Raw genomic sequence first — 15,017 nt, forward strand, 5'->3', positions numbered from 1 at the left:
CAGTATTGAATTGACCAATTCATAATGTGATCTTAGCTTTATATTTATTTATTTTTTATCTTTGAAATAACGATTTATAATTTTTCCTATGGAGGCCTTGCACATTTTTTTTTTTTTTTTGGTTGGATGTATAGCTCTACATTTTTGATGCTTTTGTAAAATCATTTTAAGATCATGCTTTAGAATTCTTTGTTCACATATATCTAAAATTGTGAGCCCAAACATATAATACAGGTGACAGATAATGATAATTTGAACTAGGGTGAGGGAGGTGAAGATGGAGATGGTGAAATTGTGCTTATATGTTAAAGACCAAGCCATCAGGATTTGTCGATACAGTAGGATAGTATGATATTGACATCTTCTCTATTTGTATATATAGGAGGGATTTTTATATGAGCCCATATTTTGAAAACTATCTTTGCCAGTTTTTTGCATGTGGGTCAAAAATGGTTTCCTGTGTGGCTTTTTTTTTTTTTTTTTTTTTTTTTAATTTTCAAGTTAGGGCTTGAACTCATGACCCTGATCAAGAGTCGCATGTTCTACTGACTGAGTCAGCCAGGTGCCCCCAAAATAGTTTCCATCCCAGAGAATTTTCTCTTTGCTTCTGTCTGGCTCCTGGTCAACTACTAACCCCAAACCGCTTTAATCCCAATATTCACCTTAAGACATTTGGGATGACCTAGATAGCATAAGCCACATAAAATATGGCTTGTGGTTAAGGATATCCCAAGGGGACATTTTCTCCTTCCGACCATCCCCACAGTTTGAGGAAGGTACTTTTCTTCACACTATCCAGCAATGAGGGCAGTTTTTTTTCCCTAGGCTACTTAACTGAGGAGCCCTGATGAACCCCAGCGTCAGTGGAGATCTCTTATTTAGAATCCCCGCTATCTTTCTGTAAAGAACTTTGTCTCTTCTACCCTGAACCCCTTTGTGGATAAGAACTAATGCTTAGTTTCCCCTGGGTTTGACAAATCCTTCAGGGCAAAAGTGAACCTATATGCTCTGGTTCTCCTGGCTTCTTGGTTGGTTTTTTTTTTTTTTTTTTTTTTTTTGTCTCAGAGAAAAGTCTTGCTCTCTGAACAGTTTAAAAAGATGCTAAAAGACATCTTATGCAGGATTTTTGTGTTTTTTTTTTTTCTCCACTATGCTGCCAGAAATTGATATCAACTTCATTCCTCTAAGCTGAGGCTTTGGTTCTTGTTAAAATGTAAATGTCTGTGCTTGAGACAGCATGTTAAGGCAGTATTTCTCACAGTGTCATCTTAAAACCACTGCCATAAAATTCATCTGGCATGCTTGTTAAAATGCTGATCATGGGTCACATCTCAAGCTTTCTGATACACATCTTGGGATGGAGGGAGGAGGAATTTGTATTAAGTATACAGTGGAGAATCACATTGTTGTTATGTGTCTTTTATGCTTTTGAAAAAATTAGTTTCAAATTCTTTTCCAAAACGAATTTTCATAACAAAAAAAGCTTAGGAATACTTGATATCTGGAAAAAGAAGTGTCTTCCTGATACTGGCATGAGAAAAATTGCTTTTCTCTGTAAAGAATCAAGCATTCACTGAGTCTGTTTCCCTGACCATGCCATGGGGGTATTCTCGCTTATATCTTTAGGTTATTTGGTCTCAAAACCAGTGGTTAGCTTGTTTTACTGAATTTTCTTCAGACCAGTCAAGGAAATGTAAAGGCTCATTTTTCAGCCACATTTATAGACAAACTGTGGAGCCTTGAAAGGTTAAATAGCTTCTCCTTTTAGAAAGGGCGGGAGAACCCTTTAAGTGTTCTTATAAAAATATGTTTGAGCATAACTCCAATTATTCTCTTAGGAGAAGTTCTTTGAAATGGATTTACTACTAGGTCAAAAGGTATGCATATTTTAAGGCTTCCCATCCCATAATAAAAATAGCTTTATTATCCTGATTGTAAAAAAAAAAAAATACCAGTGTAAACTTAATATTAGATATGTGCAGACACTTCAGAAAGATTTAGGAAGAAATTAAAATTACCCCAAACCTGCTACCGAGAGAATACCATGACTGAACATTTTCGTATTTCATATATCTTATTGGATTTTTTTTCTTATGCATACAAATACTTTATTTTTCAGAGAACAGAATAATCCTGTTTTGCAATCGGATATTTTAAATCACCATTATATCACTCCATGTCTGTAAATGTGAATTTTGGAAAACGGCATGGTATTTTATAGGTGTCGCAGACAATGTGTATATCATCTAGCCAAACGCCTGATCCTAGCAGTTTCTTCATTTGTTCATTAAACAAATTATTATCCAGTTTGCAGTCTGCCCCTGTCTTTTCAGAAAGGGCAGCATTCAGGCATCCAGTTTTATACTCTCCTCTCTCTTTGCTTATTGGGTGCGGAGTACTTAGGGGCCCCCGAGAGTCCACAGGCCAGCCAGGGACTGAAGGTGGGGTCTCCTAAACAAAGGATGTGCTAGTTAATGAGATTCCATTTCTTAAGAATTTGAACTAAAAAATCCTCAGAGTTAGAGACAGCCCGAGGAACAATATGGAAGCCCTCTTGAAGTGCAGGAATGGAGAGGTTATAAAAGCAATTAGCACATTCATTAAAAAAGCAGAAACTGTGAGATAAAGGCAAGATACGGAGAGAGAGGACGCCAGTTGGTGGAGTGCAGGAAGAAACAGCCCGTGGAAGACAGCTGAGTTGGTTCATGCTGGAGAACTAAAGCAAGAGCCACATGGTGAGTCTGCCAGCCCCTTGCTTAGGTCACCTCCTGCCTATGCTGGAGGACCCCCAATTCTAGCTTTGCTCCTGTTGGTGTGTTTCTGTTAGATTCCACTTCCCTGGTACTCCGTGTATTACAAGTCCATCCGCCAGTTCAACCACCCACAGACTGATCGTTTGAGTGAGTCTCTGTTCCCTGAGGCCTAAAGAATATAAATCACACAATGGTTTTGATCATTTAGACCAACAGTTACTTAAGGGAGTGATTTTTGGTTTAACTTTATTCAATACATTGTTCAAATACCCCATATCTTTGTTTTTGGCTTCCTCATCTACCAGGAACAAAAACGCAGACTGTTGAACACTTTACTAGTATAATACATCGGACCATCTTTTTTCTTACACTGCCAGTTATCACTTTATAGAGTCTGATGCAGATCACTTCCTCAAGTGCTTTTTCTGTTTAATTTCAATTGCCTTGTTACCTTTAATCTGATGCTAGGAAGGCCCCCTTGCTTTCTTTTTGTATGTATACTTTTTTGATATGTCTGTAGTCACCCTTGTCTCTTTGAACTTTTCTGTATCACTTTTCTTTTTCAATTTAACTGTCTCTTATTGAAAATCTAGAGATTTTGCCAATATTTTCATTGAGACCTATCTGAAAATCTCTGGAATTAATAGGATGAGTTCACACACTGTGTAGCCATCTCTGTGCCCCTTTGGTTCTCTTGCTGGATTTGCAGTTTCCCTTGGTGTCAGCGTGGGCACGTGACTTGAGTTCTAACAGAATATGGTGACAGTGAAGTTCTTGCACTTCAAAGCCATGACCCCTTAGCTCTATCTGATCTGCAGACAATTTCCACGGCAGCCTTGTTTTTTTTTTTTTTTTAAGATTTATTTATTTATTTATTTGACAGATCACAAGTAGGCAGAGAGGCAGGCAGAGAGAGAGAGAGAGAGAGGAGGAGGAGGAAGCAGGCTCCCCGCTGAGCAGAGAGCCCGATATGGGGCTTGATCCCAGGACTCTGGGATCATGACCTGAGCTGAAGGCAGAGGCTTTAACCCATTGAGCCACCCAGGTGCCCCTTCCACGGCAGCCTTGTAAACCACAGCTGAAATGGCAGGCTCTATAGTCTGAGTCCCCGAATTACTACGTGGAGCAGAGCCCCACTACTGCCCACCGGACTATATATGAGAGAGAAATAAATTTGGGCTATGTAAAGCCACTCAGATGCAAATGTCATGACAGCTAGCGTGTATGAATGCAAGAAATGGTAAAGAAAGAGGGTTCTACCATAACCCCAAGCTAAACCATATCGTACTGTTTTTATAGCTGGGGAGTGGGCACTGAGCTCTTAGTTCTATGAGAAGAAATTGACTAAAAGAATGTGAGTACTGGGTGGTAGTTGACAGGGGCTACATTTTGTAAGGTTTTAGCAAAAATACCAAGTAATAACTGCCTGGCTTGAAAGAAAAGAAGAAAACAGAGACTAGAACTTAGGTGCTTTTAAGTAGGAAAAGCTGATTGCCTTTGGGCTCAAAAGTTGAAAGACGATTTTGAGGAGTTAAAGCCCTTCAAGACTCAGTCCAAGGCAAAGAACTCCTTAAAGGTGTGGTATTTCCTCCCAGCTTCCCCAAATTGCCACCATTAAATTGAGAAAGAGTGGGAAAAAATAAATTAGGTTTGGGAATTATGAGTAGGAAAGAGATTTAGGTATGATTATTGACATGCAGAACTTCCTCAAAACAAACACATTAGACGTTTACTAAGGGTTTGGGAAAATTATGTAGCCAAAGATCCCTTAGAGCCTGGCTATCATTAGAAACCTCTTCTCTGATCACAAACCAGGGGACTGTGTGAATGGAGGTAACACATCTGTGTCATCATACACTAGCTAAAGACTGTTAAATAGTGGCCAAAGACTCAGGCCATGGTCAATCCCAAGTGAGACTCTTTCCAGTAGTTTCTGCCCTGTTTTTTAAAGCAACTGCACAAGAAGCCAGCTTCTGAACATTGTTTGCTCTTTGGCCCAGCCTTCTGCCCTGCCTCTTGCCTACACATCAGAAAGAGTTCCACAGCGTTAGAGAGGTAGCCTGGATTGGTACGCTTCCTCTTTGCTCTGGCTGTACTTGGCCCCAGGCCTTCTGTGTAGTTGCTGTCGAATGCTCTTCATCTGCATCAGGAAGGTTTCAAGGGAGCTGGCTTCATCTATCCTACAGCTGCCTTTTACCCTCAGCCAGACTTAGAAGTATCGCTAAGGTTTCTTGAGGCTCCCTTCCCTTCCTCCTTAATTTTTAACAACTTTGTTAAAATATAATTTGTATACCATGTACTTTACCCATTTAAGATATAGAATTCCATGATTTTTAGTCTATGCATAGAGATGTGCAACTGTCACTACTGCCAGTTTTAAAACATTTTCATCATCTCAAAAAGAAACATGTACCCTTTAGCTATTTTCCCCTCTTCCCCCCACCAATTTCTAAAGCAACAACTAATTTACTTTCCATGTCCATAGATTTCCCTATTCTGGACTTTTCACATGAATGGAGTCACATAGTGAATGGCCTCTTTCACTTAGCATAGTGTTTTAAAAGTTCACCCATGCTTAGCATGTATCAATACTTCATTTTCTTTATGGTCAAATAATATTTCATTTTATGAATACTACATTTTGTTTATCCGTTTGTCTGTTAATGGACACTTGAACTGTTTCTGTCTTTTGGCTAGTATGAGTAATGTTGCTATGAACATTTGGGTACAAGTTCCCTTCACTTATTTCTTCTTTTCAAGAAGGAAGTTTCCAAGTCACCACCCAGGGCTTTCCTTTAATTTGCTTCTATCTGCAACCCATTAGAAATTCAATGAAGTCTTGATGATACTCTTTCCTGCTTTCCAGGGCTGATGTGGGTTTTCTGTATTTTAATTTTTTTTTTTAAGATTTATTTGTTTATTTGAAAGTCAGGGGAAGGGCAGTGGAGGAGGGAGAGAGACTCTCAAGCAGGCTTTTCCCTGAATGTGGTCATTACCCTGAGATCATGATCTGAGCTGAAGTCAAGAGTCCGATGCTTAACTAACTGAGCCACCCATGCTCCCCAATATTCTTTTGATACTTCTAGTCACTATAGGGAACGGAGAGATTTTGCTGGGTCTGCAGCACCTGGATGACCACAGTCTATTCTTGTACCCTTTACAGGAGGATATTGAGTGTAAAACTTTTTATTTTTTTTTTTTTAAGTAACTCAAGTTCATCATAAACTAATTCATTTAGTGAATAATTCAGGTTTCAGCGACATACATAATTCTGTTTGTTTTTCCATGAAATGGCCTTAGAAAACTGTTTTCCCTTATATTTACTATCCTCATCAGCCTGGTAGTAATCATGATTTATTGAGTACTCTACCAGTATGTAATGAGCCAAGGATGGCAATTTTTTTTTTTTTTTTTGAATCCTCCTTCTCTTTTCCAACTTTAGAGATTTTATTTATTTATTTGACAGGCAGAGATCACAAGTACGTGGAGATGCAGTCAGAGAGAGAGGAGGAAGCAGGCTCTCTGCTGAGCAGAGAGCCCGATGCGGGGCTCGATCCCAGGACCCTGGGATCATGACCTGAGCTGAAGGCAGAGGCTTTAACCCACTGAGCCACCCAGGTGCCCCTAAGGATGGCAAATTTAGAGAGTGATATTTAGAGAGTGATATTTTTATATTTTAGATCTTCTGTAATTAGGACAAGATTTACACCAATATTACTTATTGAAAATTTTTAAACAAATGAGTACATAGAAAAATGAGTAGTTACAAATGTTGGTAAAGTCTATGAAGGGAATTACAGGATAAAATGAGAGTGGACAAGAGGGCTACCTACTTAGAGAGTTCTGGGAAGAATTAGTTAAGGAGAATTTACAATTTAACCATTTATTGTAGTAAAATTTACGAATAAGATTAAAACATGTTTTAAATCCAAATCTTTTCATTTAATATTTGGTGATAGTCAATGGTGGTATGAAATCAAGCAGGCAATCAGTTTTCATTACACTTCTGGAGAAAAGATTTTCACCATGCTGAAAAGGTAGGTCAATGCTTTGGGGGGAAACTGGTATTTTCCATGGTATCAGTGGGTTCATTACTGTTGTTCACAAATAGCTCCCCACTCCTGCCACCATGTGATAGGACTGTACTCACTGCCCTTCTAAAATTAGCTTTGGCCACATGATTTACCTTGACCAATGAGATGTGAGCAAAAGTGACATGCATCACTTCCAGGAGGAACATATACGAGCCAGTATACAGTTCCTATAATTCCCTTCCCAGCATTGGGTGAGCTTTGAAGTGTGTGGGGAGATGAACCCTTTATCAGCCTTGCTGCCTGAGTGAACACGGCAGGCAGAGCCCGTGGCCAACCTGCTTTGGAAACTGTGGTATGAGTGGCCGAGAAGCTTTTGTTATGATAGGCCACTGAAATTCTGAAGTTTAGCTTATCCTGACCTGATTAGTCCCTTGAGTTTCAGGATAGGTCACTTTATAAGATCAAGATAAACCAATCATTCCAAGGAATTTCCTCCTCCTCACATCTTTGCAAGTCTCCAAGTTTCATATCTCAATGTGGTGCCTCAGTGGCTATTTCCTTATCTGGCCACAACATGGCTACTGCAGTGTGAAGAAGCCATGCCCAGCAGCCCTCCTGGCCTGGAAAGTCCACCTGCCATGGAGGGGACTGCTTATCACCTCTACTATAACTCTTCTTGCATGTGGACCTTGAGACCAGGCCCCTTCTACTACTTAGTAGGACCACAAGCATTTGTCCTGGAGTACGAACTGAGCACCCGAGGTGGCTGACTTTCCTTCCACTTGAGAGAAACTTTCCTTCTTTTCCTCTTCACTTCTTAGTGGACACCCCTTCCAGATCGTTAAACACATCTTTTTCAGAATCTTCTGAAAATCACTTATCCTACTGTATCCTAGGCCTCTTTTGAAGGTTCTGTATTTTGTCCCTACCATCTTAATGAACTAGAGGATGGTTCTGACAAAGCCCCTCCCCTTTTTTTCATATCAGCAATGGGGGAGGAGAGGTGACTGCTTCACCAATTTTACCAGTTTAACTTCTTTGCCCTCCTTTTTTGTTCTCATTAGCTACTTCTTAAAGATTTAGTGATAAGTTTACTTACATCTGGAGAACTGGGCTACTTCCCTGCGTAAAAATGATCTAGCACTCTCTTGGGGCTTGATATAGGAAAACTTAAAAAGTAAAATGTATAACCCTTGAGTATAAAATGTTTCCAATGTAATTAGGGAAAGAACTTGTTTATGTGAAATAATGTGTGAGTGAAAGAGTATTACATTTTAGCATTATGTATGGTTAAAGTAATTAAGCAAGGGGGCTGTTAGTTTGAGGTAACTCTAATGCCTGGTGGCCTATATAAGCAAACCAAAACCTAAGCCCGTAAATGCCTCAAAGTTATGGCATTGAAAGCTGAGGACAAGCAATCACAAACAGCCAACTTGACTTAAACATAGAGCCAGTCAATAATTTCCTTACTTTGCTTCTGCCCTTTCTCTGTAAAGTTCTTCATTGAGCTTCTGTTGGTAGAGTGCTCCTAACCAATTCTGGTTCGGTGCTGCCCTGCTGGAATTGATTTTTGCTCATATAAACTCTTGAAATTTTTACTATGCCTCAGGTTATCTTTTGACAATTTACATCAGTAAATTCTATTTCATATTGTTTAGAAGTTGAAAAATTGGGTAGCCATTGATTGGGTACAAACTGCATAGTGCTTGATTTTATTAATAAGGTAAGTAAACCTTGATGAAGTGTTGAAGATAAAGACTGCTGCATTCTCTCTCATCCTCTGGGATGGGAAAGAACAGTAGTTAAAGTTACTGATTAGACTTCAGAAAATATATGGAAACAGAACATTTTTGCTTCATAGGGGGACAGGAGCTGTGCGGAGAGGATGTCTTCAAGATGGCGACATAGGTCATTCCTGACTTCACTCCCCTCACAAGAACAATGACTAATAACTATCCATGAACAAGGTAGCATCCTAGAACATGGAGGTAAAGCAGAAGCATCCCCTATTACCACAGAGACCAAGAAAGACCACAGTAGAAACTTAAGAGGAGCAGCTATACGCTGACCATATTCCTCCTCCCCGCGAGCCCCCACAGATTAACATCATAAATACTCACTGGTAATGGAAAATATGTAGTCAAAGTTAGATTTTGTGATATGGTAATGGGTAGTGCATAATTTGCTTACATTCATGAATGTAGTAAAAATAACCATAACTACAAGAATCTGTTATTAGTTACACAATATGAAAAATATGTAGATTGTAACAGTGATAACCTAAATTGTGAGGGGGAGGAGAAGTAAAATGTAAAGTTTAGGAATTCTTTGGAATTGAAATTTAAGTTGTTATCAGCTTAAAATAAGGTGTTACGGTTTTAAGATATTTTATGAACTGAGACAAACCCCCCAAGTCCACATGTGGATACAGACCAGCTAAGTACTTAGTGACATTGTTTTCTCCAGTTTCTATAAGAATTTCCGATAGCACAATGAAAGTAAAAAATGTGACGGTATCATTTAAGTTCAGATTCTTAATCTGCGTTGTATGGAAATCACAATCTGTGCATCAGGGTGCTTCCATTGAAAGGCAGAGGCAACCATCACTGGGGGCGCCTGGGTGGCTCAGTTGGCTGAGCTGCCTTAGGCTCAGGTCATGATCCTGGGTCACAGGATCGAGTCCCACATCAAGCTTTCTGCTCAGTGGGAGTCTGCTTCTCCCTCTGACCTCTTCCCTCTTATGCTCTCTCTCATTCTCTCTCTCTCTCAAATAAATAAATAAAATCTTAAAAAAAAAGAAAAAGGCAACCATTTCTGTTAGCCTTCTGTGGCTCCCCAAATATATTCCAGAAATGATCTCTTTTAAAGATACTTGACTTTTGGTACGCCTCCTCTTCAGGGAGTCCCACACGTGTCACGCCGTTAAATTCCTCCTCATGGCTTTGTTTGTCGTCAAAAGCGCTGTGCCAAAGAGGAATTTCTATTTCTTTTTCTTCCAGATTTAAAAGTTTGCGTGTGTTGTGTTGTTCTTTAGCAACAATCAGTAAAGCTTATGGGAAAAGTGTGTCTCCAAGAACAGGAAAGAAAAGTGTGAGAAAAAGCAGCTGTCATCATACTCCTAGCCTTTTTGAACCTTTAATGTAGTGGTAGATTTCTCCAGAACAACTCCCTTCTCTATCCCTGCTCTGCTCACTCATGGGAGAACAAAAGGTCAGCATTTTCTGTGAACACATCATGCATTTGGAGTTGGGCAGGACTAGCTTTCATACAAAACAGCTGAAATAGGGAATTCCAGCTCACGTCCCTCACCACCAGAGCCATCTGTGTCCACTTTAGCCTGGGCAGCATCTGGCCCTGCCCCTTCCTCCTTTTATTGCCTGAGGCTCTCTATCCTTTGCTCTTGCTGGTGCCAAGCAGTGCTTCCCCTGGCTCTGGTGCAGTAGATGGTGAGGCTGAACTAGATGCTGCTGCTTGACCTCATTCCCTGCCCTGGTCTTGTGCCCTCTCCAAGTATCTTCACCTCCAGTATCCCCCCATGAACTTGTCTATTAGCAGCTCTCTATCCTCTGTCACCTTGATCCTGTTCCTCAGCTCACACACTGGACCCCATGGCCCCTCAGAACTCCCAGAACTGACTCTGCACACCCACCCCAGGGTTCTGTGTGTCCAGTTCCAATGTCATATGTGCTGATGACCCTTCCATCCCTCCCCGGAGCACTCCCCACCTCATGCACTTCTTCCCCTGTTGCCTCCATGCAGGTGATCCTCTCATCTGAGCTCACCACTTGGGATATTGGGTGCTTTATCTTTCCATTGTCTGTGCTCTGAATTCCTGACTAGATTATAGACTCCATAAGGCAGGATTGTATATGTTTTATTCAGTACTAAGTACTCTTGAGAGCCATGCCTGGCACAGAGCAAGCGTGTAATGATTATGTGATGAATGGACGGATGGTTTTTCCTGCCACCTGGTCCCTGAACTTCAGATTCATATAGACTTTTTCGCTCGCTCTCCAAATCCGGTCTGAAGTCTGTGAACTCTCTTGCTTAAAATCAAACCCTCATTTCTAGATTATTATAATTGTCTCCTCTGCTATCTTTGTGACTCATTACTGCCTGGTGTCTTTTACTGACGCATTTGTCATAACTATCACTTTTCTTTTTTTTTTTTTTTTAATTTATTTGACAGACAGAGATCACAACTAGGCAGAGAGGCAGGCAGAGAGAGAGGAAGGAAAGCAGGCTCCTCTGTGGAGCAGGGAGCCTGATGCAGGGCTCGATCCCAGGACCCTGGGATCATGACCTGAGCCGAAAGCAGAGGCTTTAACCCACTGAGCCACCCAGGCACCCCGTAACTATCACTTTTCATGTTTAAAAATCTTTTACCTGTCTTGTACCTTAGCCTGGCATTTAAGATTTCCTGATTTTTTCAACCACATCCCCTGCCATTCCCTCTACCTACTCAGTCCGCATCTCAGCTGCGTCCTTCACTCTCTGTTGACCTACCCATGTGCCCATGTGATTCTGTCACCTGTACTCCCTCTGCCTTCTCCTACCAACTCCAAGCCCCCATTCCTGCCGTCAGCTGGAATTAGATCCCATTCTCTTGGAATTCTCTGAAGATTATTTGGGAAGTTCTTTAATAAAACATCACTTTCAACCTTACATGCGGTTGTTTATATAAGTGCTGTTTTTCCTAAGCAGATTGCAAACTCCTCAATACAAAGGTGTGTGTGTGTTTGTGTGTGTGTGTGTGTGTGTGTGTTGCACTTTATTTACGCAGTGCCTAGGAAATTTGAAAATTCAGTATTTCCTGAGCGATGGTACACATGGTATATAATCTCTAAAGCAGATAAGCTACACTAAGTAGGAAAAGAGATGCCAGGTACTGTGAAATGTGGCTGCAGAACAGATAAGAATTCCATCGTTTAGGGCCATTATCGCTCTTTTATGAAAGGGGGCTTGTCTCCTCCGGAGAGCTTTCTCTTGAGGTGCAAGGCTTCTCTGCTACATTCCCCTGTGGACCCTGTACTGGCCATGGGGACCTGAGCTCAGAGGCTGGTGTCAGGGATAGATCTGGTGCCTGGCTTCATGTCCCCTTGTTTCATCCCACTATCTTAGCTTAGAGCTGATAGAGCCAAATTTGGCTGAGACCAAAATCACCACAGGATAATTGGATGTGGATTGGAATTACTCTTCTGGAGGATGGAATAGTTACCAGTTATTCCTTTATCTTCTTTTTCCTCTCCTCTTCAGGCCTTACCGTCCAAGTCCTATCCAAATTATAAAACATGATTTTCTTTTTCAGCAGAGCAGTTAATGTAGTTGGTTTCTGAGCCCTGGTTGCTCTATTTTTTTTTTTTTTTTTTTTTTTTTTTAGGCTCAGGATCCTTTATTGGCAGAGTTTATGACAAGGTGGAAAATAGGTTCATGGGAAGTGCTAGTTCCAGCTTATTGGGTAGTGGCTCCCTACAGTGCCATTTTCTGAAATAACTTGTCATCTAGTAGCCAAGTATTATGATTTGTTATTAATGTCTGCCATGGGTGAAGAAGGGAAGAATAGACACATAATGTCCTTTATTTGGTCAACATGTGATTATTGAGCCCTTCCTATAATCCCAGGAACTTTGCTGATCACTGGAGATAGGAGTCCAAAAGCAAGGAAGGGCTCTGCTTTATGTAGCTCGCAGTAGTGTGAAGAAGGCAGGTGATTAAGTCAGTGTGAATATGGAATGTCTTGTAATAGAGGAAATATGGAGTGCTTTGGGAATACATGATTGGGAAAAAGAGGGAAACTTAACCCATTAAAGTGGTATTATTGTCTCCACTTTACTTATGCAAAACTTGGGACTTAGAAAACTAACTTGTCCAGGGTCATGCAACAAATAAGTTGCAGAACCAGAATTTTTATTCAAGATAGCCTTCCTTTGAAGCTTCTGGTCCTGTGTTGTCACTGTGGTTTTTCACTTCATGTCAAATGTGAGCCATGGTACACTAGAGTCAGCTAGTGCTGTCTCATGAAAGGTCATTTTATATGTTCAGGAATTTTGCAAGTTTGTGATGTCATGTTGCACATGAAATAACCACTGCGGGCATATTTACACCAGAGAAATTGGCATTCACTACAAATACAGCATTTTTCTTTCCTGAAGATCTGGTTGTTAAACATTTATCACCCACTGCAGGATGTGCAACATCACCACATTCTTTTAAAAAATTACAAAATGGGAGAGGAGTCAAGATGGCAAAGAAGTAGCAGGCTGAGACTACTTTAGCTAGCAGGAGAGCAGCTAGATAGCTTATCTAAAGATTGCAAACACCTACAAATCCAACGGGAGATTGAAGAGAAGAAGAACAGTAATTCTAGAAACAGAAAATCAACCACTTTCTGAAAGGTAGGACTGGCGGTGAAGTGAATCCAAAGCGACGGGAAGATAGACCCCAGGGGGAGGGGCCGGCTCCCGGCAAGCGGCGGAGCAACGGAGCACAAAATCAGGACTTTTAAAAGTCTGTTCCGCTGAGGGACATCGTTGGAGAGGCTAAACCGGGGTGAAGCCCACGCGGGGTCAGCATGGCCTCAGGTCCCGCAGGGTCACAGAAGGACCGGGGATGACCTAGTGTCGCAGAGCTTACAGGTATTAGAACGGGAAAGCCGGCTACAGAGAAGGAGCCGAGGAGTGAGCTCCCAGCTCGGGGTTACCTTGAACTGGTCGCAGGCTTGGTGAACTCGGAGCACGGCCGGAGGCCAAGGAGACAGGAAAAATTGGGCGCTGTTCTCTGAGGGCGCACTGAGGAGTGGGGCCCCGGGCTCTCGGCTCCTCCGGGCTGGAGATCAGGAGGCTGCCATTTTCATTCCCGTCCTCCAGAACTCTATGGAAAGCGCTCAGGGGACAAAAGCTCCTGAAAGCAAACCCAAGTGGATTACTCAGCCCAGCCCCTGGTCAGGGTGGCGCAATTCTGCCTGGAGCAAAGACACTTGAGAATCACTACACCAGGCCCCTCCCCCAGAAGATCAACAAGAAATCCAGCCAGGACCAAGTTCACCTACCAAGGAGTGCGGTTTCAATACCAAGGAGAGCAGTGGAATTCCAGAGGAGGAGAAAGCCAAGCACAGAACTCATGGCTTTCTCCCCATGATTCTTCAGTCTTGCAGTTAATTTAATTTTTTCTTCTTTTTCAATTTTTTTCTTTTTTTCTCTTCTGCTAAATTTTTTTAAACTTTTACCCTTTTCTTTTTTAACTTTTTAAACAAGCTTATCTAATATATATATCTATATATCTATCTATCTATCTATATATATATTAGATATATATATTAGATAAGCTTGTTTAAAAAGTTAAAGAAAACAAGAAATATATATATATGTATATGTATATATGTATATATATATGTATACATATATGTATATATGTATATATATATATTTCTTGTTTTCTTTTTTTAATTGTTTCTTTTCTTTTTTGTCCTTTCTGAACCTCTTTTTACCCCCTTTCTCCCCCCTCACGATTTGGGATCTCTTCTGATTTGGTTAAAGCATATTTTCCTGGGGTTGTTGGCACCCTTTTAGTATTTTACTTGCTCCTTCATACACTCTTATCTGGACAAAATGACAAGGCGGAAAAATTCACCACAAAAAAAAGAACAAGAGGAAGTACCAAAGGCTAGGGACCTAATCAATACAGACATTGGTAATATGTCAGATCTAGAGTTCAGAATGACGATTCTCAAGGTTCTAGCCGAGCTCAAAAAAGGCATGGAAGATATTAGGGAAACCCTCTTGGGAGATATAAAAGCCCTTTCTGGAGAAATAAAAGAACTAAAATCTAACCAACTTGAAATCAGAAAAGCTATTAATGAGGTGCAATAAGAAATGGAGGCTCTCACTGCTAGGATAAATGAGGAAGAAGAAAGAGTTAGCGATATAGAAGACCAAATGACAGAGAATAAAGAAGCTGAGCAAAAGAGGGACAAACAGCTACTGGACCATGAGGGGAGAATTAGATAAGTGATACCATAAGACAAAACAACATTAGAATAATTGGGATTCCAGAAGAAGAAGAAAGAGAGAGGGGAGCAGAAGGTATATTGGAGAGAATTATTGGAGAGAATTTCCCCAATATGGCAAAGGGAACAAGTCTCAAAATCCAGGAGGTGCAGAGAACCCCCCTCAAAATCAATAAGAATAGTCCCACACCCCATCACCTAATAGTAAAATTTACAAGTCTTAGT

The 15,017-nt window shown here is 40.8% G+C and overlaps 2 long non-coding RNA genes across 3 annotated transcripts in view; both read right to left on the minus strand.

Moving 5' to 3' along the window:
• Positions 1-13,481, minus strand: part of LOC131836558 (uncharacterized) — a 43,205-nt gene extending 29,724 nt beyond the window's left edge. Inside the window, exon 1 of the long non-coding RNA XR_009355671.1 lies at positions 12,006-13,481. This is a non-coding gene — a long non-coding RNA (uncharacterized LOC131836558). The remainder of the gene's footprint in view (positions 1-12,005) is intronic.
• LOC131836557 (uncharacterized) overlaps positions 1-13,747 on the minus strand; it is a 79,193-nt gene extending 65,446 nt beyond the window's left edge. For both annotated transcript variants that reach the window (XR_009355669.1, XR_009355670.1), the window contains exon 1: positions 13,488-13,747. This is a non-coding gene — a long non-coding RNA (uncharacterized LOC131836557). The remainder of the gene's footprint in view (positions 1-13,487) is intronic.
• Between the last annotated feature and the right edge of the window lie 1,270 nt (positions 13,748-15,017).

Source organism: Mustela lutreola, chromosome 7, assembly GCF_030435805.1.
Source record: "Mustela lutreola isolate mMusLut2 chromosome 7, mMusLut2.pri, whole genome shotgun sequence".
Classification (NCBI taxonomy): Eukaryota; Metazoa; Chordata; class Mammalia; order Carnivora; family Mustelidae; genus Mustela; species Mustela lutreola.